Below are 26,438 nucleotides of genomic sequence, written 5' to 3' on the forward strand. Positions count from 1 at the left end.
TTCTTTCCCATCACCTCTTTTTATAATTACTCACTTATATCCCACATTGCAATAGAAAGGAGTAGCCCTCCCTTCCAGGAAACACACACACACACACACACACACACACACACACACACACACACACACACACACCAGGAGTACTACTGCTGAAATTGGTCTTGCTCTAGTATAAGCCATCCTAATCTGCTTTGCCTATGATGGCTTCCACTTGTTTGTTTTTGTTTTGCAGCCTCATGCTTTGGAGATCATAAGCAAAAACTCATTGCCAAGGCCAATGCAGAGGAGACTTTTCCTATGTTTCCTTCCTGGACTTTTATGTTTCCAGGTCTTACATTTAGTTGACTTTTCCACATCATGTAAGACAAGAATCTACATTTATCTATCTATCTATCTATCTATCTATCTATCTATCTATCTATCTATCTATCTATTTGCATGATTTTATTTAATTTTTCCATATCATTTATTGATACAGTGATCCTTTATCCATCTTGCCATCTTGGGCAGAGTTTTCAGAGCTCTTATTAATCCCATTGGTTGAGAAGAAGATCACTACCACAATCTTTGAGCCAAATCTGAAGCAAGGTTTAACTAAATACTGGCCAGGTCCACTGTAGCAAATATTTCCCCTTCCCATCAGCTCCCAAATAACCACACAGAGACTTCCTATTAATTATGAAAGCTTGGCATTAGCTTAGACTTGTCCCACTAGTTCTTATAACTTAAATTAACCCATTTATTTTAATCTATGTTCTGTCACATGGCTTGTTACCTCATCTCTCTGTACTGCTCATGTGCTTTCTCCATGGCCGGCTGGTGACCCTGCCTTTTCTTCTTCTCCAAGACCTCTCTGTCCTCAGAAGTCCTATCTAACCTCTTTCTGCCTGGCTATTGGCAATTCAGCTCTTTATTAAACCAGTCACAGTGATACATCTTCACACAGTGTAAAGGAATATTCCACAACATTTCCCCCTTTTTGTTTAAATAACAGGGAAAGGTTTTAACTCTAACATAATAAAACTATAAACAATAAGAACAAGTAGTAGGTAAGAATTACATTCACAATGTCCAGTACATTTGTATTTGACAAATTCAGAGAAAATACTCCATTATCTATCCTCTCTTGATAAGTCCAAAGTTTTGTACCTAATATACTTCCTATCATGACTAAGGGAAACTATAACTATATGTCTTCAACTCCTAGGATATAATATTACCTAAGTAAATAAGAAGAGCAGAGCAAGCAACTTACAAAACTATGAGAAATGACAGAAACATCTGGCTGCCTGGACAATCACCCAAGGTTTCTTTGTAAAGTTGGGGTATCTATTTTGGCCTACAGGCCTAGAATATCTGACAGACTTTTCTGTATGCAGGAATTCTGAAGGTCTATCCTACTTTGTCTTGGCAAAGTTCATCAGTTGTCTTCTTTTGTGTCCTGCTTTTCCAATTTGGACAGCATACTGTCAGCAGTCAAGACAAGGTCAGTTTCTTTGGCCAGTGGCTAACTTTGCCAGAAATGAAAGTAAAATCCATATGGAGGTTCTTGGATGCCCATCATCCTCTTTTGGAGCAAATTGGTGCTGCTAGGAGCAGATATATCTCACCATCATGAAAAAAACCTATGTTATTAAAACATTAAAATGACATATTCTGTAGGTCTCTGAAGTGTTTGAAGATGATATAAAATATGTCTTTGATTGACCTTGAAAATATACTTAACATGACTATAAGTTTGATTGTTATAGTCAACTATATGACAAATGGTAAATTGCCATGTCAGCTGCCACGTACGTGGCTTACCTTAGCACATGTTGCTGGCATGTGGTATTGTTGTAGGGCACTGGTGGCTGGCTCCAGCCTGCAGATAGTGGCCCGTAGCTGAGTCTCTGTATGATGCCAAGCATCAGCCTACCTGAGAGACTGCAGGACTAGAAAACCACTTCCAGCTACTTGTCCAGAACTTTTCTTAGCTTTCTCATGCCCTATATTTGGATATTTGAGCCCCGTGTTGAGTGCCAAATGTAGTAAGTCTTTCTCTATACTTCCAGCTTCCAAATAACAACATGGAGGCTTATTCTTAATTATGAACACTTGGCCTTAGCTTAGGCTTGTCCCACTAGCTCTTATAACTTAAACCATTATTTTAACCTATATTCTGTAACATGGCTCATTACCTCATCTCTCTGTACTGCTCATGGTGCTTTCTCAGCATCTGGCTAGCATTCTCATTTTTCTTCTTCCCCAAGACCTCTCTGTCCCCAGATGTCCCACTTAACCTATTTTTGCCTAGCTGTTGGATATTCAGCTCTTTATTAAACCAGTCACAGTGACACATCTTCACACAGTGAAAAGGAATATTCTGCAACAGTCCACTCCTGGGTTCCCAGGAACTGACCATGAGTCACATTTTGCAAAGGCTTAAAAAGGCAAAATCCACAATGTATGGCATTCCCCATCATGTCCAATAAGGGACAAGCATATATACTGACATATTTCTAGTATACATACCTCCTACCCACACATGATCAAGCATCTCCAGTGCAGATGGGTCAAACAAACTTGTTTGGCACAGTAAAAACATGTGGGTTGTTATCTCCCATGAACAATAACCTCCAACATTTCAGGAAGTATATGTCCTTGGGCAAGGGGCTTACAGGTTAGAGGCATTCTTGTTTCATGGATCTCTTAGGCACAGTAATTAAAACTTAAAACATTATCTTTGGCTCTCACATTCTTTCATACATAACTCAGGTATAAAAATGATCAGGTATTATTTGTATCTTCCCCCATCGTTGGTTTCTTTTTCTTGTAGTTGTCTTAAGTCACATCTTTTGAAGCCCCTAAGCTTTGAATTTGGTCAGCATCATATCTAAAAACTCTTTGCCTAACCAAAGTTGACAATAATTTTCTTCAGTTTTCTTTCCTATGTTTTATAGTTTTGATTTGACATTTAGGTTTATGATCCATTTTGAATTAAACATTGCATATCGCATAGTACCTAAGTTGAAGCTCCTTTTGAAATTTAAGTGTATGACTGTTCCAGGGTCATTAATTCTCCTTCCTTCATGGAATTCTCCAGCATCTTTCTCAAAAATTGTTCATGCACATGTGTATGTGTATAAAATTTTGGATTTTGTGCTTTGTTCTGTTGGTCTTTGTCTATTACTTCACACTGTTGTCATGGTGTTAAGAAGCCCAGGTGTCTTGGAATCACTAGTACAGGCTCTGTAATCCCAATCATCTTGCAAAAGTGCTTCACACATTCTTGGATCCTGCCTTTCCATGTGAATTTTAGAATTAGCTTGCAAATAAATGTGAAATGCCTGATACAAACATGATTGATATTAAGTTAAATCTAAGTTACTTTCAAAATAATTGCATACCTTTAATCCCAGCACTTGGGAGGTAGAGGTAGGTGGATCTTTGTGGGTTGGAGGCCAGCTGGTGTACAAAGCAAGTTGTCTTGAAATAAAAAAAAAATTAATATTCCATCACTTGAACAAGATACAACCTTTAACTCATTAATGTCTTCTGTAAGTTTTCTCAGTATTGCCTATCTATAATATTCAGTGTATAGATTTTCTCTTGTGATTTATCCCTTTTATTCCAGTTTTTATGGTCTTGTCTTGTGTTTTAAATTTTAATCTATTGCTTCCCTTTAGTTCATAGAAACAACTGATTTATGTACTTATGTGGTTTGTTTGGTGTTATTGACAAGCTCCCTCACCAACTCCTACTATTTTCTAAAGGTCATGTGATGGTCCACAGTGGCAAGCACAACCAATGTGGAAAAGACAGTTTTGCTTCTTTCTTTCCAACTAGATGCCTTTTAATCCTTCCTGACTTACTGCTGTGAATAGAACCCCCAACACAGTCTAGAATGAGAGTGGAAATGCCCTCCATCCTTGCCTTGTTCTTATTCTTATGATTATAGATTTTTACTTTATTTTATTTTATATGTATTAATTTTTTGCTGACATGCATGTATATGAACTGTGTGCATGCCTGGTACCCAAAGAAGTTAAAAGTGGGGTCCCTTGAACTGGAATTATGGATAGTTGTGAGCCATCATGTGTGTGCTGGGAACTGAACCTAGGTCCCCTGCAAGAGTAGCCAGGGCTCTTCACAAGTGCTCCTGTCTTAACTCTAGGCCCCCCCTTTCCTTGTTCTTTATTTTAGAAGAAAATTATTCAGATTCCTCACTAAGTACAATGGCAACTGTGCAAGCTGAACTTGAACATGTTTTCTCCGTTCCTAGTATGCCGATGTTTTTCTATGAAAAGGTATTAAATGTTGTCACTATTTTTTAGCATGTCAACATTTATTTCTGTTTTATTAGTTTGTTCATATATTGAATTACATTGATTGGTTTCAGATGTCAATCTAACCTTAGGTTCCTGGAGGAGTCCTATCTAGTGATAAAAGATTGTTTTGTTTACAGTTAAATTCAATTTTTAAAATGTGAAGAAAATGTATTCAATAACCATATAAAATTATTCTCAATGTTAGACACTAAGAAAATGCAAGAAGGCCCAAGATGGGAAGATGACATCCACAGCCCGCCTGTTTAATTGGGCCAGAAGATGGTTCAGCAGGTTATGTGTGCCATCACCTGAAGACATGAATTTGACCTTTGGATCCACATGGTAGAAGGAGAAAACTGACTTTTGAAAGTTGTCCTTTGACCCCCCAACACCTGGGCTGTGGAACACCCCACACACAAAGCGAATGATTATAAGAAGAAAATTAAACATATTTAGTTATGACTTAATAAGGATGTTCAGAAAGGGTTTACATTATCAGCATGTAAAATTCCCTATAATTTCTGTAAGAAAAATATAAACATCAAGTACAAAAATGGCAAACAATTTTGTGTACAGGAAATTTACAAAGAGGATAAAAACAAACTGATGATACACATTTTCAAAGGGCAACTTTTCTTATAAAGACAGTTAAAATAAAACCCAGCCTTTTAAACTGAAATACCAACATCAAATAATAACAGTATTATGTGTTGGAAAGAATGCTTAAAGAAACAGAATCTCAGACTGTCTTATAGGGATGAAATCTGATACATGCTTTTAAAGGTGAAATTAGGCAACATATGCACCAGGAATGCCAGAAGTAATCAAATCCTCTGACCCCTCTATTTGCATTCCTTGGCGTTTAGCCAAACAAAATAAGAAGAAACCATATGCAGATAGATGTGATGAAGGTTCAAAATATTGTAACATATAAATAAAATCTGGGGCATGCACTAATGCCCCCAAACATTGGGCTGCGAAAAAGAATTAGTATGGTCTACAGAGTGAGTTCCAGGACAGCCAGGGCTACACAGAGAAACCCCATCTCAAAAAAAGAAAAAAGGAAGAAAGAAAGAAAGAAAGAAAGAAAGAAAGAAAGAAAGAAAGAAAGAAAGAAAGATAGAAAGAAACTTTATTTCAGTGAAGTTAATATTCTCAAACAATATCTAATGTTTTAAAACTATTTTGCACACGATGGCAAGGACCCAGACATATGCAAAAAGTCTGAGTTCAATGTCAGTCCACAATCATAAGGAAATACACAGAGATTTTGTCTTGATTAGAAGTAAATTATGATTTTTAAAGGTATCATCAGCCAGTAAAAAAATGACTGTTTTTTTTCTATTCTTTCTTATATTTTTCTATGTCTTTCTGCTCTGAAGTTCTTTTTTCATGAAGTGCATTACTTCATAAAGATATAAATAAATGCTCTGAGTGTGTCTTCTGTCTTCCATATACACCAGGCTCCAAGATGGTGTGGGGTGGGGGAGCAGTGTGGGAGAGTGAAGGAAGGGATTCTGGGTAGTTCCCTTTCCCACAAGACTGGACTAATCTCAGTAAAATGTTAATAAGCATGACTGCATATAATGTTACTTCTTCCACCACCTCAGCCTCACTCCACCCTCTTTTTATGTTACTCTGTCACGCATCATTTCAAAGGCCATGAAATTTGGCTCAGGGTTTGCTTTAAGAAAGCTAGAGTGAAATTTCTTGCTTCCAGAGAAATTAGTTTAACCCAGCCATGAAGAAAATGAAGAAAGACATAGAAGCAGAAAAATAGAAGTAGTGAAAAAGGTCAGGGTCAGAACTCCAAATTTCCTTTGAGCAGGACGTGAAGGGAGGGACTGGAAGGAAGGACAGTGGTACTGATGGATAGCCGCTGTGTGGACGGCCTTTGATCAGAGGTAGAGATGTCATTGCCCACGTCAGGGGAACTTCTCCCAGCACCCAAAGGGTTCCGGCTACATCTGGTTTGGGTCCACCAGGATCCATGAGACTGACTCTGTAACTAATAAACCATAATTCCCTGAAGAGTAATTCCAGGCATTTTGACAATTCTGAATTATGTCACTGTTAAGGCTTGGTGACCTTTACCATACATCTTCTTTTATGGGCGAGTGTGTCAGAATTTTTTGTAATTATAATTCCATTCTCCAGTATACAGTATACAGTTCTTTTTTTTCTTACAGAGAGGCAACATATTCTCCTCCACCCCTCTTTTATATGACACTGATTTTTATTGAAAGAATTACTATAGTTTTGAAATAAATGATTAAATGTTCAAATCTAGCCCCCACCCCTACCCCTCACTGTAATAAATGCCCTTAAGGCCATTTTCTTAGAGAAAAACTATCCCATGCTTTTGCTGGTGGGGAGCAGTCAGCCACACCCTTGCTTTTCAGGACTAAGCCATGAGTTTACAGACTGTAGGCACAGGCTACTGCAACTGTCCATCTTTGGTCACTGCATCTGAGCGCTGTGGCGCTTTACCTATACAATTGCTCAGGGCTCCTGCCACAGGCTCAGCTCTGATATTAAACACCTGGCATTCCCACAGAGTTCAGTTTTCAAAGGTTCTGCAAGGTGATTATATCTTGATTATACATCTCCATCATTCAGTTTCTGATCATGAAAACACACTGGAGTCAGGTGATGTAGTGGCACATACCTGTTATACTCATTGGAATGGAAGGAGAATACCAGAAGTTCAAGGCTAGCCCAGGCTACAGGAGTATGAATCCATCTCAAAAACAAACAAATGCAAACCAAATCCCCACAAGGACTAACAATATTTCCTGTCATAAGAACAAGATATGTGACTTCTAATTGTAATTGTTTATATTTCAAAGCAATTCTGTAAAAGTGATCATCTTAAAGAGGCTTAGGAAAGAATCTGATACATACATACATATTTCTTCAAAACGTATCATTGGTCCTTTTATAGCACACCCAATACAATATACAAAAACAAACCTACATGAGGGCAAATTTTTATGAGGTTTCTGTGTAGTGGGAACAAAGAAAGAATGCACACATTTCTAGAGAGAAAACAAATGTCCCTGTGCAAAGAATCAAGAATTAGAAGACTTTAGACTTCTTAGCATCAACTACTAGACCCGGAAGAAATCTAACTGTCTGATTGGCATTTATTTAAATCTAGAACTCTGGTGTCAGCTAGACTTTCAGTCTATTATTAAAGGTAGAACAAAGATAGCCTTAGACACTCTGGGTGTTAAAAGTTCTAAATGATTCCTCAGGAAGCTCTGAGAATTTCTTCTGTTAAAAAATGGAAGAAGATGCAGGTCTTCTTCATTCAGTGGGAGAATGGAGCAGGGTGTCCCCACAGATCCACTGTCCAGCACACACTTTAGCAGCTCAGGAGAAAGAGCTCTCACAGAGGAGGCCAACTGAACCCCTGATACCTGAGAAAATGCTAAGAGAAGAATCTAGGCTTTAATTACTGAAGAGCACTCAGAAAACAAAGAAAGACAAAATATTATTAACTATTAAGTATAAAACTGTACTAATTCTTCCAGAATTCCATACACACATAAAATGTGTTTTGACCATCTCCGGAATCCCAGATTCCCTTCTTGCTTTCCCTAGCCTCCCAGGTCGATGTCCTCCCCACAGCCCCAATAAGCCACTGAATCCAATTTGTGCTACCCATCCATTTATAGATCCTGGTGGACCTACCTGGGGCCACACCCTTAAAAAAAAACTATTTCTCTTCCCTGGAAGCCATCAGCTGCAAATAGCTCCTTAGTTGGGAATGGGGGCTCTTGAGCCCTCCTCCTTCAGCACAGGAATGTTGACCAGCTAGATCTGTGCAGGCAACCAGACGACTGTGAGTTCATGAGCACAGCAACCCTATGATGTCCAGAAGACACTGTGTCACTCTGGTCCTCCCCAGTAATTTCAATAATTACATGTTAAGTGAGGTACACTGTACAGATGATAACTATGACCAAATTAAGATGTAGCTACAGTAGAGGACTGAAATAAGAAGTAGGAAGGCATTCCTGCCAGTGGAAGAAATTCAAATCTTACCCTTTGTAGTAAAGAATTGATGGATAAGGCCAGTGGAGAAGCCGGGGGTGGGGGGAGACCCTCATGAAGGGGGCCAGCATTATGGATCAGTAGGAAAGAACACTTGATTTGCAGCATTGAAGACCTCGGTTGGAATCCCAGCACACATGTAAAAAACAGAGTATGGTTGTGCGTGCTCATTACCCCAGCATTGGGGAATGGAGACAGGTAGACCCCTAGAGCTCACTGGCCAGTCAGCTTAGCTGAAACCATGTGCCTCTGGTTCAGTGAAAGACTGCCTCAAGACAATAAGACAGAGATGTCTGTCATGCTCTGGTTTGCACATGCCTCAGGGACACATGCTGCTGTACACTCTTGTGTGTGCTCCACAGACATACACCACACCACACATACACACATATTCATGAAAACAATAAACAAGCAATTTAAAGATACACAGGTAATAGAAACACAAAAGAACAAAGGGAGTTGAGAGTGGTTGCCTTTGGATGTTTGCCATGACAACCACTGATTTACAATAGACCTCTGGAAGAAATACTTAACTCCTTTAAATAATGTGCATCAATATACTATCTGGAAGGATTTTTTTTAAATGTGCAAAGGAGGAGTTGGGACATTGAAAGAAAAGCTGCTCCCTGGTTTTTGTTTCTATGGTTTTGGTCTCAGCACTTCTCTTGTGGAATAATGATCCCAAGAACTTTCATGCCTTCGCTGCATGGAGACACTGGCTATAACCCCTTGCCTCCCCAGCTCATAATTTAGTAGAGGTAACATAGTCTGTATTATGATAAAAACCGGAAAACTGTGAGCATCATGGGAAATGAACGAAATGCTCTGAATAATTTAAAGGAACACACGGGACTGAAGGAAGCTGGTAAAGGAGGTTGTGGAGATGCTTATCTGTGAGGCAGAGAGGCAGCTCAGGGTGCTTGTGGATCTCCTGTGGCTTAGTTTGCTACAGCTCAGAGCTTGTCAACGATGCATTAAGCTGTGACAGCTGGCTGCAAATAAATCACGGAGGCTTGGAGCTTTCTGGGACTTCAAATGCTTTTCCCATGTACTTTGACCCTTCGTTTTCAGAAATGTAAATCTGTAGAAAGATTATGGCCATGTTGAGCTGTTGTGTTATTCATAAATAAGCAAAAACTTTATTTATTTATGTCTCATAAAGTTATGTCTCTTAAAGTTTTTACTTTCTGAATCTTCCTATATCCCATAAGAGACTTTATTATTCTAATTAATCTATTTCCCAAAAGATATTTTTACATCATAGACACCATAGCACTATAAAAACTAGTTTGTGGTCTTTCTTCACCTTAAACTATGCCATCTTCCACCCTCTTAAAAAAATAAAAGAAAATAAAAAAGTTCATGAATATGGAGAAAAGGTAAACACAATTGGTTCCTTGAATCATTTTCTGGTTTGGGTGACTGTTGAAACAGTTGTGTTCGTGTGATGGATAGTCCTGTCTATTTACAAACATGGTAAAGTTCACAGGAGTTAGGAAAGCTCGTGGAGGAGGCTGGTTTTTGCTTTGGCCTTCTCGAGTCCCTCTTTTCTACTGAGTTCTCTGTTCCATGTGATACTCACTACATCGCCCAACGACAGGAATACATCAAAGGCTAAATAACCCTTTTGTACATCCTGAATGAAGTCCCCGATGGACAGTTAGTCCCTATGTAACTAGAAGAAGGTCTAAGAGAGCCATCAGTGGCAATCGATCTCAGTCCTTGATTTTCATTCCATTGAATTGAGTCACCTGTTCTGTCTAGTCTTTCCTTCACTCTAAATTTTGGGTTGTTTACAAGGTTTGTTCAGGACTTTCCTGTGAATTGAGACATTCAGTCCTGGCAGAAGGAACTTCAAGACTCAGATGGTAAACAAAACTTCTTTAGATAGGAAGTATACAATTTGAACTTCTCAGGAAGTTCCTGAAACTAATAAGAGTCTCAAAACCCCTCCCCAAAAATTATATGAACAGTAATAATTTCTGGGTAGAGGGAATTCTTAGACCTATCCAGCTGCCTGCAAGTCAAGCAGGAACCTCTAGGAATGTAGCTTTTTCAGTTCATTACCTGTGTTGTAAGTAACTCCAAAAATCTCACTGCCACACTTAACTAAACAAAGGGAAAAAATATCTCTTTGTTGTATCTGGGGTGAGTAGATGCTCATATTTCTCCAGACAAACTCACACAACAGCACCCTAAAGAAGTTTCTCAGGAATCTCTTCATTGACTCTTTGGGATCTGCCCAAAACTCATTTCTAGATTATGTATTCACTGGAACATTCAATATTGTAAATTGTGAAACGGTCCAACATATCCTATGTTTTGTTTCATTTTGTTTTTGATGTAGAAGTCATCAGACTTGACGTAATGGAAACAACAGATTAATTTAGCATGAAGTCTCTTTAACCAGAGAATTCACTGAACAATACTGTCCTTCAGGACTAAGGTCTTTGATTTCTATCTCCTCTTATTCATTTCTCTTTGGAGATAATGGCAATTTGAGACTCTTATCTGTTGTCCCTAAACACAATTTAGAGCAAGAAAGCTACCATCAACCACTAATCCAGGGCTTGAGACCTTAACTTGATGCCATGGCCTTTCCTAAGATGAAGACTGGGAGTAATACAGAGAGAATTCTGTACTCAGACACCTAAGGGATTGATAACAATGGGCGGAAATCTAAGAAACAGCTGTGTCTAAGAACTATCCAGGCCCATACCTAACTAGAAAGAGTAGCAACCCAATAAAAATAAAAAGCAGAGGTTTTATTGTTTTACTTACATCCTATCATTTAAGAACTCTGAAAAAGAAAAGAAAAACACAAACACTTCTTGAACACTCTTGCTATAAATGGGAAATAACATCAAAACATCAACTGATTTTTTTTTTAAACAGCTTTTCTTACACTGAGCATGCAGGTTGATCTCGACCCTGCAAGCCACTTGGATTCAACCATTCCTGGGTGAATGGAACATTTATTTCTTATTTTGGAACTAGTAGCAGTGTGTTTTATAGTTGCAAGGAAAATCCCAAGATCAGTGAAAAGAATCACATGATGGCTTGTGAAAGTCCCTGCTCAGAAGCCTCACTTCCTTTCACTCTGCTGTTAGAAGCAGATCCCATGGTAAAGTCTCACGAGTAACAAATGGAATGAGATGTTACATATGTCATGGATACGTCCCCTGGTATGAGCCTTGCCTGGAGATAGGACATGATATGGTTTGGTGACATAGTCAGTCAATTCTAGCTCTCACCCACAAGTTCCCTCTCCCGTCTAAAATTTAGTTGGCTACAACAGCACTGGGTCATTCACTTTATAAGGAATGAAGTTGAAGCTTAGAAAAGCTCACTTCACTGCCCACAAACAGGTAAGATATAGACCAAGAATTTAAACTTAATCTCTCTGGTTGTCAAATCCATGTATTTTCACAACACTTTTGTCTAGAAGAATCATAAATCTAACAAATAAACAGTTTGAGATAACCAGAAAGAAATTATCCATGAAGCAGAAATTTGGAGAATCATTTCAATATGAAGTTAAAATGCATCTTACGGTTACTATTGCTGTGATAAAACACCATGACCAAAGCAACTTAGGGAGAGAAGGGTTTATTTGGCTTACATATCCTGAATCTCAGTCCGTTGAGGGAAGCCAAGGCAAGAACTCAAACCCAGCAGGAACCTGGAGCAGGAGCTGAGGTGGAGGCCCTGTGGAGGGGATGAGTGCTGCTTACTGGCTTGTTCTCCTGGCTTGTTCAGCCTGCTTTCTTATAGAACCCAGGACTGTCAACTAAGGGGCAGCCCCACGCACAGTGGGCTGGTCCCTCTCACATCAATTACTAATAAAGAAAATGCCAAACAGGCCTGTCTACATCCAGATCTTATGGAGGCATTTTCTCAATTGAGGCTCATTCTTCTCTGCTGACTCTGGCTTGTGTCAAGTTGACATAAAAACTAGCTACCACAAACTATAGGCCTAATTAAGTTTAATAAGCTTGTATGTTTAGAATAATTTCTTAGAAGTCTATTAGGGGCCAGAGAGACAATGGGCAGTTCAGAGTTCTTGTTGTCCTTTCAAAAGATTGGAGTTTGGTTCCCAGAATTCACATCAGGCAGCTCACACCTGTCTGTACCACTAACTTCAGGGACTCCAATGTCCTTTTCTGGCCTCCATAGGTACCTTACATGTACGTACACAGACACAAATACACATACGTACACACAAACAAATAATATAAATTTTTAAAGATTAAAACAAACTTTGTTTACAGTACAAACTTTTTATTTTTGAGGATAGGAGAAGGAGCAATGAGTAGTCATTCTGAAGTCAAGTCATAAAGGTTTGTTTCTAGGCCTTTCTGTCATTCCATCAGCTATGTCTTCCACTGACAGAGGCCCTGCTGCTGGGCCCAAACACTGGCCATGCATCACTCCTTTCGAAGCTTGTCTTTGGGTTTGTCTTTACTCTATCCGGACTCCAGAGCCCTCTCTATCATGAACTACACAGAATCTCCATGTCACCAGTGATCTCAGCAAAATGAGTTCATTGCGAAGTAGGATCCCTTGCAAACTAATGCCTCGCCCTGGAAAGCATGTTTTTTGTTGTTGTTATTGTTTGGGGGTGGGGGGGGCACCTACGCTCAAGGTCTATTAAAAGAAAGATATTTGAGTAGGTGGCACTTGGTGATAACTCTCCAACCAAGCATATGCCCTCCAATGGATCTGTAAGCATGAAAAATGATTTAATTCTTGTGAAGGGGAGAAAGTCCTCCTTCCTTCTCATCCATGGACTAACGTCAAGTGGATTTTATGCCCCATTGGAAATAGATGTGTGTTTGCCAGCTGGGATGCCTCTCTACCTTCTTTCCCATGAGAGGCCGCTTATTTGGAAAAAAACAAAAAGGATTTTGTTCTGCTCACTTGGGAAAACCATTCTATGCATATTGATGGCGAGGAATTGTCACACACAGAGAGAGCTTCTATAAGCTTTTCTGAAATCTCTTCCCTTGTCTCGTAACTCTTAACAGCAGTCTTCACTCAAAGGGAATCAGCCCTGCAAGTGAAGTGTTCTGCCCCCATCCTCTCTGGGAAGTGGGAATACAGGTTTTCTAGCCAGCCAATTACAAACTCATGCTCATTAAAATCCCAAAAAGAGAAAATAATCTATAATGCTCTTGCCATATTCCTGGAGCATGTTAGTATACAATATGTGTTTTTAAATGAATGAGTGAATGAATATGTTGCTATGAATCAGGCCATCATTAGAGTCTTCTTTATACATTAGAGGACTTCATGTATCATATGTATCTGACATAATATATACTTAACATATAATATACAGTCATACATCATATATAGCTTACATTTTTATTTTATGACTTAAAATGATGTACTATACAGTGTATGTTTGCCATCTAAATTCATTTAAAAGTTTCTTCAAAAGGTACCAGTATGAACTAGACTGTCTTGCTTTTACATGTAGTGCCAAAATGTGTTTATAATATGATAGAATTCAGAATAAATTACCAAGGGAGGACCACTCTTCCATAAAGTATGGAGACCATATTCACACCATAGTCACACATTTAAAGAGAAACACCTTCAGCTTAAGAGGTGCTCCATCTGTCTGAAGACATTCATGGCTACACAGACCACAGCATCATGCCTGGTAGCAGGTGTTTCTTCCATGGGCTGCCTTTCGATGTTGTTGGTGGAGTTGGTTAGTGTGCTTCTAGCATGGCTTGGTGTGAAGGGATCTCAAGTCAACAGGAGCACTGTGATGTAGTGGAGAGGACAAGGGGTGGGTAAGTAGAACACTGCTATTGTCAGACTTCCAGAAATGCCTGGGATGCCTGAACATTCCTGCTGGAGTCTCAAATAGCTTAGTGGAGGACTCCAGCTCAGGGCATTCCTGCCGCATTTACTTGCACTGGAAACCACTAAAAAAAAAAAAAATGGTCGTTGGCCTCAATGGAGCACCGACTTATCCTTAAATCGAAAGAAACTGCTAACAGTTTTACTCAAAATCCCCAATGCCAATATGTCTGGAAAAATATGTTGTAAAGGAAAAGGAATGGGGGAAAAAGCTTTCATGAGCATAACTTATCGTTGACTGTCACAAAATCAATAGACTTTACAGAGCAGAGGAAATTCAATAGCTAGGCATTCATAATAAAGATCGGTTTGGGTGATTTGTCTGTCTCTAATAAGGCAGCCTTTGGACCCCAGCTTCCCTTCCTTTAAAACTCAAAAGGGGTGGAGATTTCTCCATCACAGCCAAGTCCTCTTGCTTGTCTATTGTCAAGACTTTACAATGGTACTGCTTGTCTGGCCAGGCCTTGGTTCACCCAGGAGAACAGACCTCACATCAGGGCGTGGAGTAACAGATGCCCAGCTTTACACCAGCATTCAGCCTGTGTGACAGCCTTTTCATGCATCATGGATTCATCTGTTTCAATGCAAAACCCACAGCAATGCTGCAAGCATTCGTTTCTCCCCTTGGAGACTACTTTGTAGAATGGGTCCAGATATTCACTCTGGAAACTGGAGCCACTGCAGAAACATGTGCAAAAGACTCCTCGCCCTGACCTGACCTGGCTCTCCTCTGAGGAAGCTTGTGCTCAGGCAGGCACTCATCAGTGTACTTAGCTAAGGGCCTAGATGGAGGACACAAGACAAAGACGAGGCTGGTGATGGTGGGTCCCTGAGAGGGGAAAAGGCAAGTGGGGTGGATGGAAGTAATATCTAACACATACTGAATTCCAGCAAGAGTCAGCAGCTTTGCCCTTAGTCCTAATCTTCAAAATACTCCTAAAAGAGCATGTATTAATGAGAGAGAAGGGAACTGAGATTGAAAGAGGTTTAAAGGCATGCCAAAGGTCACATGCACAGTATGAAAAGCAAGACTCCAAGCACTACCTGTTTGACTACAAGGCCAGGTTTCGTGCATCTGTTCCAATGGACTCAATTCCACTATTCCACACTAGTTGAATGATAGTTCACGAGAGAGTATCATGATAGTTGTGAGCATTAAGGTTCTCCTCAAACTGAAGCATACACCACTCGGTTGGACTTTCAAAACCAGGGTTTTGCTAACTGTCATCATAGAGCCTTTGTCCAGTGACTGATGGAGGCAGATGCAGAGATCCACAGCCAGGCACCAGGCTGAGCTCCAGGAATCCAGTCGATGAGAGAGAGGAGGGATTCTGCAGGCAGGGGATGTCAAGATCATGATGGGAAGATGTGCAGAGATGACCGGCCATACTAGTGGAAACCCATGAACTGTAGACTAGTGGCTGTGGAGCCCCCATGGAACTGGACTAGACCCTCTGGATATGGAAGACAGTTGTATGGCTCGAACTGTTTGGGGGGCACCCAGGCAGGGGGATTGGGATTCATCCTTGGTGCATAGGCAGGCTTTTGGGAATCCAGTGCCTATGGTGTGATGCCTTGCGCAGCCTTGGTGCAGTGGGAAGGGGCTTGGACCTGCCTAGGCTCAGTGTGCCAGGCTCTGCTGACTCCCCATGGGAGACCTTGATTTGGGGGATGTGGGGATGTGGGGTGGCTTGGGAGAGAGGGCTGGGGGTGGGAGGAGGGAGGAGGTGGGATCTGTGGGTGGTATGTAGAGTGAGGAGAAAATTTCTTAATAAAGAAAAATGAAAAAAAAAAAAAAACAACAGGGTTCCTGGAGCTCCACCTGGGGGAGTCCTTGCCTTGGAGGAGGTGGGAATGGGGGGTGGACTGGGGGGAGGGTGGGGTGGGGGCAGGAGGAGCGAGGACAGGGGAATTCATAGCTGATATGTAAAATTAAATTAATTATAAAATTAAAAAGAAAACAGGGTTTTGGAAACCACCACTGTATATAGTCAATGCTGTGGAACTTTATGACAGCTAAAGTTTCTGAGCCCAAGGCTCCTTCTGTAAAATACAGTAAAGAATCCCACACTGCCTCCTTTTGTGCGTGGATGCATGAGTGCCAAAACGGGGAAGCGTTTTCTAGCCACCAGGTAGCCTGGCATGCAGGTCATCAATGGTGGGGTGGAATCGTGGCTGGGAGCAGAGGAAAGGGTTACCAACTAAACAGAGGAGGTTTAGGGGAACACCACTTGGATCACAACTGTTTTTCTCACAAAGCTGTTTAAAGGGGGCTTCTTGGAAAGGCAGGAAATGGACAGCAATCAACCAGTCAATAAGGTACTCCTACATGCTGGCTTGATGTTCATTGTGATTACCCTACGATACCTACAGCGTAACACAATACTGGAGGCCGAAACCAAATGGAGAAGTAGGGCTTGAGGTGCCAGTGAAAGGGACCTTCAAGAGGTAGGATCTGTGAGGCACCATCATTGTTTTCCCTTCCCCTGACGAGTCTCACTTTTGCTTAGACCATTATTTTGGAGCTGAACTGACAGCACAGGGGAGTTGCTCGCTTCCCCGTGGTCTGCAGCCAGCAGATGCACTGGGTAGAGGTTTAAAGCATTTGAAATCAGTGCATACAACCATGGAAGCAGCTGTTAGTTACCTGCAAGATGATGCATGAACAAACACCAAGCAAAGACTCCCACACATGTTCAAAACCTCAGGGTTTAAAAAAGGACATAGAGAGAAGGAGAGAAGGACTGTTTCAGCTTAGTAGGACCAGCAGTACTGCCATGTTCTGTGTGCTGAACTTGTGTTTACCATGAGAGAAATCTAAAATCCCATGGATAACAAAGTAGCTGCATATTTGTCACGTGTAAGCAAGTGTATACACACACTCACAGAGTCATATAGAAACACATACACAGAGGCAGACATACAGGCCCACTATCACATAACCACAGAATCATAGGGACAGAGGAACACAGAGACACTGATAGACAGACAAACACACACACACACACACACACACACACACACACACACACACACACACACACACACACAAGGGCAATCTAGGGCCTGAGTTTGTGAACTCCTAGGAAATGTCTCCTTCCTTCAAGCTGTTTTTCCAGCCCATCTTCAGCTTTTGATCTATCTAATGTACAAGGTAAAAACTGAAACCCAGATTCTGTCATCTCTAAACTCCAAACCTACAGAACGCATTAAAAAACAAAACAAAACAAAAAAATACCAAAGGTAGATAATTCTCTCCTTTTAAACTGAACTTTGCCAATAGCTATAAAGATGCCTCTATTTACATCTCAAACCTATAAGCTGGCAGAAGTTCTCAGCCATGTTCCCAGATAGAAGGTGTCAGATGTCGTTAAGAAGGGGAGGATATATATTAGGAAATAGTTTGCAATATCTGCCACCTGCTTTCCCAGTCTTAAGCTAAAGGACACCAGTGCTTTTCAAGCCCAATGTCTGGAAGAGGCCCTCAGTAAAGGCCAAGGACTTGTGGGCATGTCCAGAGACCTGGAAATGCTGGTCTCTGGGCTGCAAGTAGATCCTCTGCGTCATACCAACAGAGTCTCTTCAGAATTAAACTACCAAGGAAAGAAAGATAAGGGAGGAGAAGGGGAAATTATTAAAATGCTGGCAGTTGATCAGGCATGTAAACAATTGTATTGTGAGCAATTTGGCACAGATGTGCAGAAGTCCCTAGAAGTCAGTTCTTAGTCTATTGCAGAAACATACCCACAAGGCCCATAAATACAAACGCATGCACTCCTCTACCCCTCTACCACCCACCTTCAACACACACACACACACACACACACACACACACACACACACACACACACACCTTATAAACCCACAGTCTTACAAGCTCACAGCTAAAATTTCTCAGGCTGATGCCATGACTACATGTAATGGGACTTGGTGACAGACAGCTCTTATTTGAGAAATACTGCCATTTCATAAAAGACGATTTGCATAAACCAACAACAAAAGATATGTAAAAATTCTGTTGTCCAAGACTTTCTTTGGAAGGGCAAGGCATGGCATACATGAGGAGAAAGAATTTCCCTCCCCAACGCCCCAATCCTCTGTCACTGAAGGTGGTCATTGAGAATAGAATTATTTGACCCTTGCTTTAAAGGGAGCTTTGGGAATTAGTGACAGCCCTTTCGCAGACCTGGTGAACCAGCTAATCTGACTGCCAGTTAACGTGTTGCTGTGTATTGGAAAAAAAAAGTTTGCAGATAATCAGTCTCTACATAGTAGGTCAGTTAATGGTGGGTAAATGTGATTTAAAACATCCATTAATTGGAATGCTCAGAAAACTTTAGATTTTATTCATAAATACAGAAATGATAAGAAAGCCTAGCTCCTTTTGTCAAGAAGGTAAAGTTAGTTGTTTATTTTAATTGCAAATTGTGATGAATTAACAAAAAAAAGTTAGTTTCTTGCCTGGAAATAGATGCTGAATCTTAGGGAACTAAATTAGAAATTGCTAATGCAGAAGAAATGGAATATAGAACAATGTTCACCAAATATTCAATTTGTTCTTCTGCATTTCTTAGTTCCCTCACAATTAGGTTCAAGCTCTGGACTAGCTCTGCCCAATAAAGTGTGAACAGATATTACAGGATTGTCAGTCAGTGGTCAGTTATTTTTTCAAAGAGTGTTTTTTAAATTTATTTATTGAACCTGATGTATATGTGTGGCTGGCTGCATGTACATACATGCACTGCACAAGTGTAGTATCTCCTATCCACAGAGGCTAGGAGAGAGTGTCTGATCCTCCAAGAACCAGAGTTACAGGTGGTTGTGAACCACAATATGGCTGGGAACTGAACCCAGGTCCTCTGAAAAAGAAGTATATGCTCTTGACATCGGAGCCATCTCTCCAGCCCAAGTAGCTAGCTCTTTTATTTATTTTTTTCTTTTCTCTATTACTATGGCCAAGGAGTATTCATAGTCCATATACTAGATCTATGAAATGATGCAGCCTCCCTCCTGGATTCCTGGATGACCCTATGGAGCAGAATTCTGGGGGACCCATGAGGGACATATCACAGGAATGATAAACTTTGTTATGCTCTATAATGAGATTGCCTGTAATGAGGTTATCACAGCACAACCAAGCAAATCCTGATGCAAATAAGGAGTAAGCAGTTACATACTTGGGGATAGCCTGTGTTAGAAATTAAAAATGGAACAACCACAACCCTTCAAAACTTCTACTTTCTCAATAGCTTTGGAAACGAGAATCATGTTTGAATTAAGTAGACATACTGATAAAAAATGTTCTCAGCTTAATTCCAGCTCTGCTCCTTCAAATTCCGAAAGTGTTTCTGAACTGTGCAACTCTAGAACATTTTTTGGTCCATCAACCATGTCTACAGAAATGCTTTTGTTCATTTGTTTTTAATCAAGCTATTTTCACCACAGATTTGCATAGAGCATTAGAGTGTGTCGGCTCCTCTCCAAATGGCTGGCCTGTGAGTTTTCTATGGGGCCTTGAATTGTTGCAGGCCAGGTCTTTGACGGAGGGAATTATAGTAGTTTGGGAAGAATGCATTTCATAGATTTTTTTCCAAATTGTATAATATATTGTGACCTTAGTTATGACCCCAACTGTAAAATGTTAACTAGACAAATTAGGAAAACTGAGAATGATACTCAGCTAACTATCTCCAATAATGAGTTGATGGGAGCCCGTGTTAAACCACTGAGAGAAGGGCTCCCACTGTCCTTAACTTGAGCACTCAGACGTCAACTGGATGAACTCAAGGGTATGTGCTAATTCCCTGTTCTTCTCAGAGCCCCGAGACCTGAAGCTATCAACTGAGAAAGAAGTAATACTGAGCAAGTGCCCATAAATGTGGTTTCCAGAATACATGTCCATTTTCCAGACCCAACAGCTGAGGCTGAGCAGATAGTAACTCAAGGGACAGGGTAGGACCCAATCTAGGCTGGCACTTCAGTTGTATCACATGGCAACCTTCAGCAGCATATGAATGAATCCGCATGCTCTATGCATTTTGGTGGGAAGTGCTAATGAAAATTGATACTGTTTTATTTTTAACTAAACACTGTAATTATTGGTGTAATGGATGTCTAATTCCACAATCTTGGTAGGCAAGATGTAAAGATTTTGGAGAAGTTCTGCTTTTAGAATGAAAGAAACAATAAGGCAAATTCATGAGGTAAGACATCAAGCTCATACAGCACAGTCTGCCATAATGGCTGGGGAAATGCCAAAGGTTACACTAGAAACTTGTATTAGCACAGTGGGAGACAGTTCTCCATTCTGCTCACCATAGAGATTTTGCTCCAGAGCAATGCTTATTAAATTTTATTGAGACTTTCACTTTTACTTTTAAAATGTGGTCAGCCAAGGAACACAGACAAAGCATCTAACTACAGCGCTTCCGTTTTATTCTTTTTTAAAAAAATTAATTTAGATATAATGGCACTTTTTCCCTTTGAAACATAATCCCAATAAGTAACACCTCTCCTGTTTTATTTATTTATTCAGTCAGTGGGTTTATTCTTGCTGTGCGAGAGTGATATTCCTCTTACCTTCACTTTCAATTCCTGCTATGTCAGTACATAGAGACCTCTTACAGAGGTTAGGATGGGCAGGGGCAGGCTAAGAAAGCTAAGACTGGGGAGAGGATCTTCCCTTTTCATTAACACACTGCCAATTCTATTCCTATTAAGTAAAGACCAACATTCTATCTCCTCTTGGGGCAAGACTACCTGAGATTTTGATCCCCTCATCCCTGAACCAGAAGTGAGGATTTCCCTCAGCTGTTTGCTCACTCACCCGCCTCTTCTCTTCTCTTGCCCTAGAACATAAACACTATCATCCCTTAGCATATCTGAAAAAGTATGGGAAACAATACCTTAGAAAACAAACTTAATATTTTTTATCTTAAATGTTAAATTACTTCAAATAAACTTAACTTTCAAAATGCAAGGTGGGGTAGGGTGTGGTGGCCCAAGTCTTTATTTAATCCCTGCACTCAGAAGGCAAAACAGGCTGGTCTCTGAGTTCCAGGACATCCACACCTACATAGGAAGACCCCCATCTCAAATGCAAAGAAAAGGACCAAAAAAAAAAAAAAGAAAAGAAAAAGAAAGAAAGAAAAAGAAAGATTCAAGCTGTGGTTGTTAATCTTCATTTTTCAACGTTGCTGGCTTTGGAATCATTAACGAGTTCTATCTCTGGGCATCTGTGAGAACATTTTCACTTTAACTGAGAGAGAAGATGCTTTAAATGCAGGCAGTACCACCTAGTGGGACAGAATGAAGAGAAAAGAAGAGGAATCAGTTGAGCACCAGCATTTGTGTCTCTCTTTACCTGACCACAAAGGTGGTGTGACGCACCCCCTGACCTGATGGACAGTTTCTCCACTGTGCGTGAACCAAACCAAACCCTTCCCTCCCTCAGCTGCTTTTGGTGGGTATTTTGTCACACTGATGGAGCATGAATTCTAAGTGGTCTTAATAATAAAAACCCAGAGTCAGATATCAGGGTAAATGCTGAAAGATCAGAGAAGTAAAGAAGCAGCCACAGTCATATCTCACCTCTACAAATCCTCCTATCAAAAAGGGCCAAGCTCCTGTCTCCACCTGCCTTATATTCCTCTCTCTGCCCAGCCATATCACTTCCTGTCTGTCTGTACAGACCTCCAGATGTCTATGGTTAACTAATGGCTAGCTCTACCCTCTGATCTTCAGGCAAGCTTTATTTGTCAGAGCACAAACAAAATATCTCCATATTTCCCCCTTTTTGTCTAAAATAAAAAAGGTTATAACTAATATAAGAGAAACTATATACAATAAGTATAATAACTATATACAATATATACAGGCAATAATTATATCAACAATGTCTAGTCCATTAACAATTGACAAATTCAGAGAAAATACTCCATTATCTATGCTATCTTGATGAGTCCAAAGTTTTGTACTTAAAACACTTTCTATTCTAATTTGCATTGCCAAAACTGTCTTTTTTTTTTTTTTTTTTTTTTTTTGTTTTTCGAGACAGGGTTCAGGGTTTCTCTGTGTAGCTTTGCGCCTCTCCTGGAACTCACTTGGTAGCCCAGGCTGGCCTCGAACTCACAGAGATCAGCCTGGCTCTGCCTCCCGAGTGCTGGGATTAAAGGCGTGCGCCACCACCGCCCGGCCAAAACTGTCTTTTAATGTCTCTCAACCCCATACACTTTACACTTCTTTAGTGAATTTCTTTTCTGAATCTGGTAACAAGGAAAACTATAACTGTAACTCTAAAGTCTTCAACTCCCCCAGAGACCTGAGAAGGAAATAATATTACCTGAGTAAGCAGGAAGTGCAAGCAACTTCCAAAAAAATGTGAGAAATGACAGAAATGGCTAGCTGCCTGGACAGTCACCCAAGGTTCCTCTGCAATGTTGGGGCATCCATCTTCAGCCTACAAGTCTAGCATATCTGACAGACTTTTCTGAGAAGCAGGATCTTCTGAAGGGCTGTCCTACCTTGTCTTGGCAAAGTTTGGCAGTCATTTTTTTTCATGCCCTGCTTCTCAGAAAAGTCTGTCAGATACATCTTAAATGTATAGCAATTTTTCTTCTATAGCTGAGAATTCTATTTTCTAATCTTCATTTTCCCCTGACCTGCCTAGAATTTGGGGGCTTGCAGATGCTACTTTAATATTTCAGTTTTGCTTAGACTTTTCTTGATATTTCATTCAGGGTGATTTCCTGTCTCACCAAAATAACACTCTCAATTTTCATGAGAGATTGTTAAAAAAAAAAAAAAAAAAGCATTTGTACTCTAGCTCTAAATTCTTCTACAGAACATAGTTTTCTGAAGAAGTAGATTCTAAAATGATCCCTTCTAGAGCATGCTTAGTATCTCAAGTTAGCTAAGGCCACATGAACAAGGCCCTAGTCACTTAGAAAGAAGTTGGTAGGGGACTAGAGAGATGGTTCAGTTGTTAAGAGCACTTGCTACCTCTTGTAGAGGACCCAGGTTTGGTTCCCAGCATCCACATGGTGGCTCATAATCATCCATAACTCCAGTTCCAAAGGATCCAGTGTTCTTTTCTGACCTCCATAGACATCACACACACACACACACACACACACACACACACACACACACACACACACACACAATTCTCATACATACATACAAGCAAACGTGCATACATTTCATACATAAATAAAAAATTTAATAAATAAAATATTTCTTTTTAGTTTAAAAGGTTGCTTTATTTTACCTGTCTGTGTCTCTTGCACTCTTGTTCAAGATTCAGGAGGACCAGAATCTTGATTTCCAGGTTATCTGAGAAGGTAGGTGATGCTACCATCCAGCTTTCATATCTGTATATATCATCTTGCACTCCAGACTCTTTTTTTTTTAAATCTCCATCTTTTCCACACTGACATTGTAAATGATTGTTTTCTAACCATCTTGGGGGAATGATGGTTTGTTTTTCTTTTATTTAGTTTCAAGAAAAAAAAAAAGTTCAAACTTTGAAAGAAAAACAAGGCTGCAGACTTTTAGCATGCCTTTATTCTGGAAAAATTCCAAACCAAACCAAACCAAACAAACAACCAGACCAAACCAAACCAAATATTCTTTTCCCTCTCTCTCTGTCTTGCCCTTGAAATTGTTGGACAGAAGCTGGTCTCTGTCAGGACAGATCTTGTCCTGAACGGAGCTTCTTTTTGTGGTGTCTTCTCATAGTCTCAAATTGAAGAGGGGGAGGATTAACATAGAGTTTTATTTAAGTTGCCAGAGTCTAAACCCAAAAGTGAGATGGTCAACCAAAAAAATGGGGAGTCTCCAAGGGTGTGGAATTAAATATTTTAGTTATAATGATAGGATGGTTTCTAGTTGTGCCAAGTGGTCATGCCATCTACCCATAGCTCTTTTTAGTAGGGAGTGAACTAAGAACCATCCAGCTAGGCAAGTGTCCCAGGATAGACTGCTCATCCATCTTCATCAGAAAAGGAAGTAGAGGAGGCCAAGCAAAGTCTCTTTGAAAGGCTTGTGGAAAACCTGAAACACATCACAAGAGAACAAACAGTGAGCAATCTACTCAGGAAACCTGGCTAGATTCTCATTACATATCTGTTAAGACCTAAGGGCTCAGGTTCTGCCACCAGCCAATGCTCCAGTTGGACCTAATGGAAACATAAGATTGATAATGGCTCTCTCAATTGCTCAAACCCCAAAGAGAAGGATTTTTTTTTTCAATATAAAATATACCTTAGAAGCTTTCCCTTCTGGGTTGGGAAGATGGCTGAGCAGGTAAAATGCCTGCCACACAAGCCAGAGGACCTGAGTTTGGATTCCTAGTATGCAGATAGATAGAAGCCTGGTGGTGAATGCCTGTAATTCTAGTGCTAAGGTGAAGGTAGAGACAGAATGATGCCTAGGCTTCCTTGACCATCCGAGCCAAATACCAACTTCAGGTTGAGTGAGAGATCCTATCATGAAAAATAAGGTGGAAAAGTAATTGAGGAAGACACATCAAAGTCACCTCATGGTCTCCACACATAAGGATGTGGGCAACCATACATACAGAATCGAGTGCCATGTCTATGTCCTTCCCCCAACCCCTTGCAAGCATGCTCACACACACACACACACACACACACACACACACACACACACACACACACACACACACATACACACATACACACACACACACACAATCACACACACACTGCTCCTTCTGTCTGTGTCTTGATTGTTTTTCCCACCTACTAAACAATTATGACCCAAGAAATATATGGCTCTTTATTGTTTTCCTGACTTCAGCTTCACCTGGACAGCCATTTCTTTGTGTATTTCCAAGTCATTCATTTGTCGTCTTTGCACTCTATTTTTATTATTGTACATACCACAATATATCTTGTTGATGTCTCTTTTTTTCTACTACAGACTGCCACACAGTCCATGCAAGAGTTTTCTCCTCCTAACTCCAATATTGCCATTCATTTGTAAAATACATGACTTGTCAGTGTGACATCTCTCCTATACTGCCAATGTTAAAAACATCATCACTACTTATTAAGCACAGGTCAGCAAGTACTCTCCTATCATCCCATTGGTAGTGGTTAACCTTCATTGCTAACTTGACCAGATTTAGAATCACCTAGGAGACACATCTCTAGATGTGCCTTTGAGGGCACTTCCTGATAAGATTAACTGACAAGCAAAGACCCATCCTCTAAGTGGATGGCACCATCTTATCGAGGTTAGTCTAAGGTGAATTCAGCCCAGACAGAATAAGGGAAAAAAATAGAGTCAGATGGATCTGAACTTTTCTCTTTCTTTCGTTCCTGATACACAGAGATGTGAGCAAGCAGTATCCTATTGCCATAACAATATCTGGTCTCACCATCATGCCTTCTCTGCCATGACAAAAAAGTAATCTAGGAGATATATCTCTAAAGGTATCTATGAAGGAATTTTCAAGGGATTTAGCCAAAAAGGAAGTACCCACCCTGGAGTGGATCACACTGTCCCATGGATTGGGGGCTGGACTAGTTACATTTTTATTGTTATGATTAAACATCATGGCCAAAGCAACTTCTAAGAGGAAGGGTTGATTTGGGGCTTACCATTCCAGAGGGAGAGGTCCATCACTATCATGATTGGGAAACATTACAGCAGGCAGGCATGGCACTGGAGCTAAAAGGTGAGAGGTGAGGGCTCATGCCTCAAATAACAAACAGGATGCAGAGAGAGAGAGAGAGAGAGAGAGAGAGAGAGAGAGAGAGAGAGAGAGAGAGAGAGAGAGAGAGATTAACTGTGAACAGTACATGACTCTGAAACCTCAGAGTCCACCCTCAGACCCTGGAGGTGTGCCATCAAAGGGGATTGTGGGGCCCTGGTCTCCTGCTCTTCCCTTTGACTTCCTGGATCCCACAGAGTCAGCAGCTCACCCTGCTTCTTGTTCCTCACCACTACAGACTGCCTCATTACCGACTGAGACGCTCAAAATTGTGAACCCAAAGAAACATGTTAAAGCAGACTATTTCATATATTTTAGCACAGCAATAGAAAGCTGACTCACAAGTAGTTCAGCCAAAGAGGATTTCAATATAATTTAAATCATGTAAATGAGCATCAGAATATAATAAATTACCTGCCATTTGCCATTCATTCAGTCATTGTTTCTTAAGCACC

The 26,438-nt window shown here is 40.4% G+C and overlaps 1 long non-coding RNA gene across 1 annotated transcript; it reads right to left on the reverse strand.

Moving 5' to 3' along the window:
* Positions 1–23,880: 23,880 nt before the first annotated feature.
* LOC128101105 (uncharacterized) lies at positions 23,881–25,969 on the reverse strand. Its single transcript, XR_008214996.1, has 2 exons — positions 25,871–25,969; positions 23,881–24,296 (listed from the first exon to the last, which is right to left on the reverse strand). It is a non-coding gene; the product is annotated as an uncharacterized LOC128101105 (long non-coding RNA).
* Between the last annotated feature and the right edge of the window lie 469 nt (positions 25,970–26,438).

This window comes from Peromyscus californicus, unplaced genomic scaffold (genome assembly GCF_007827085.1).
Source record: "Peromyscus californicus insignis strain IS unplaced genomic scaffold, ASM782708v3 Scaffold_7__1_contigs__length_154581171, whole genome shotgun sequence".
Taxonomy (NCBI): domain Eukaryota; kingdom Metazoa; phylum Chordata; class Mammalia; order Rodentia; family Cricetidae; genus Peromyscus; species Peromyscus californicus.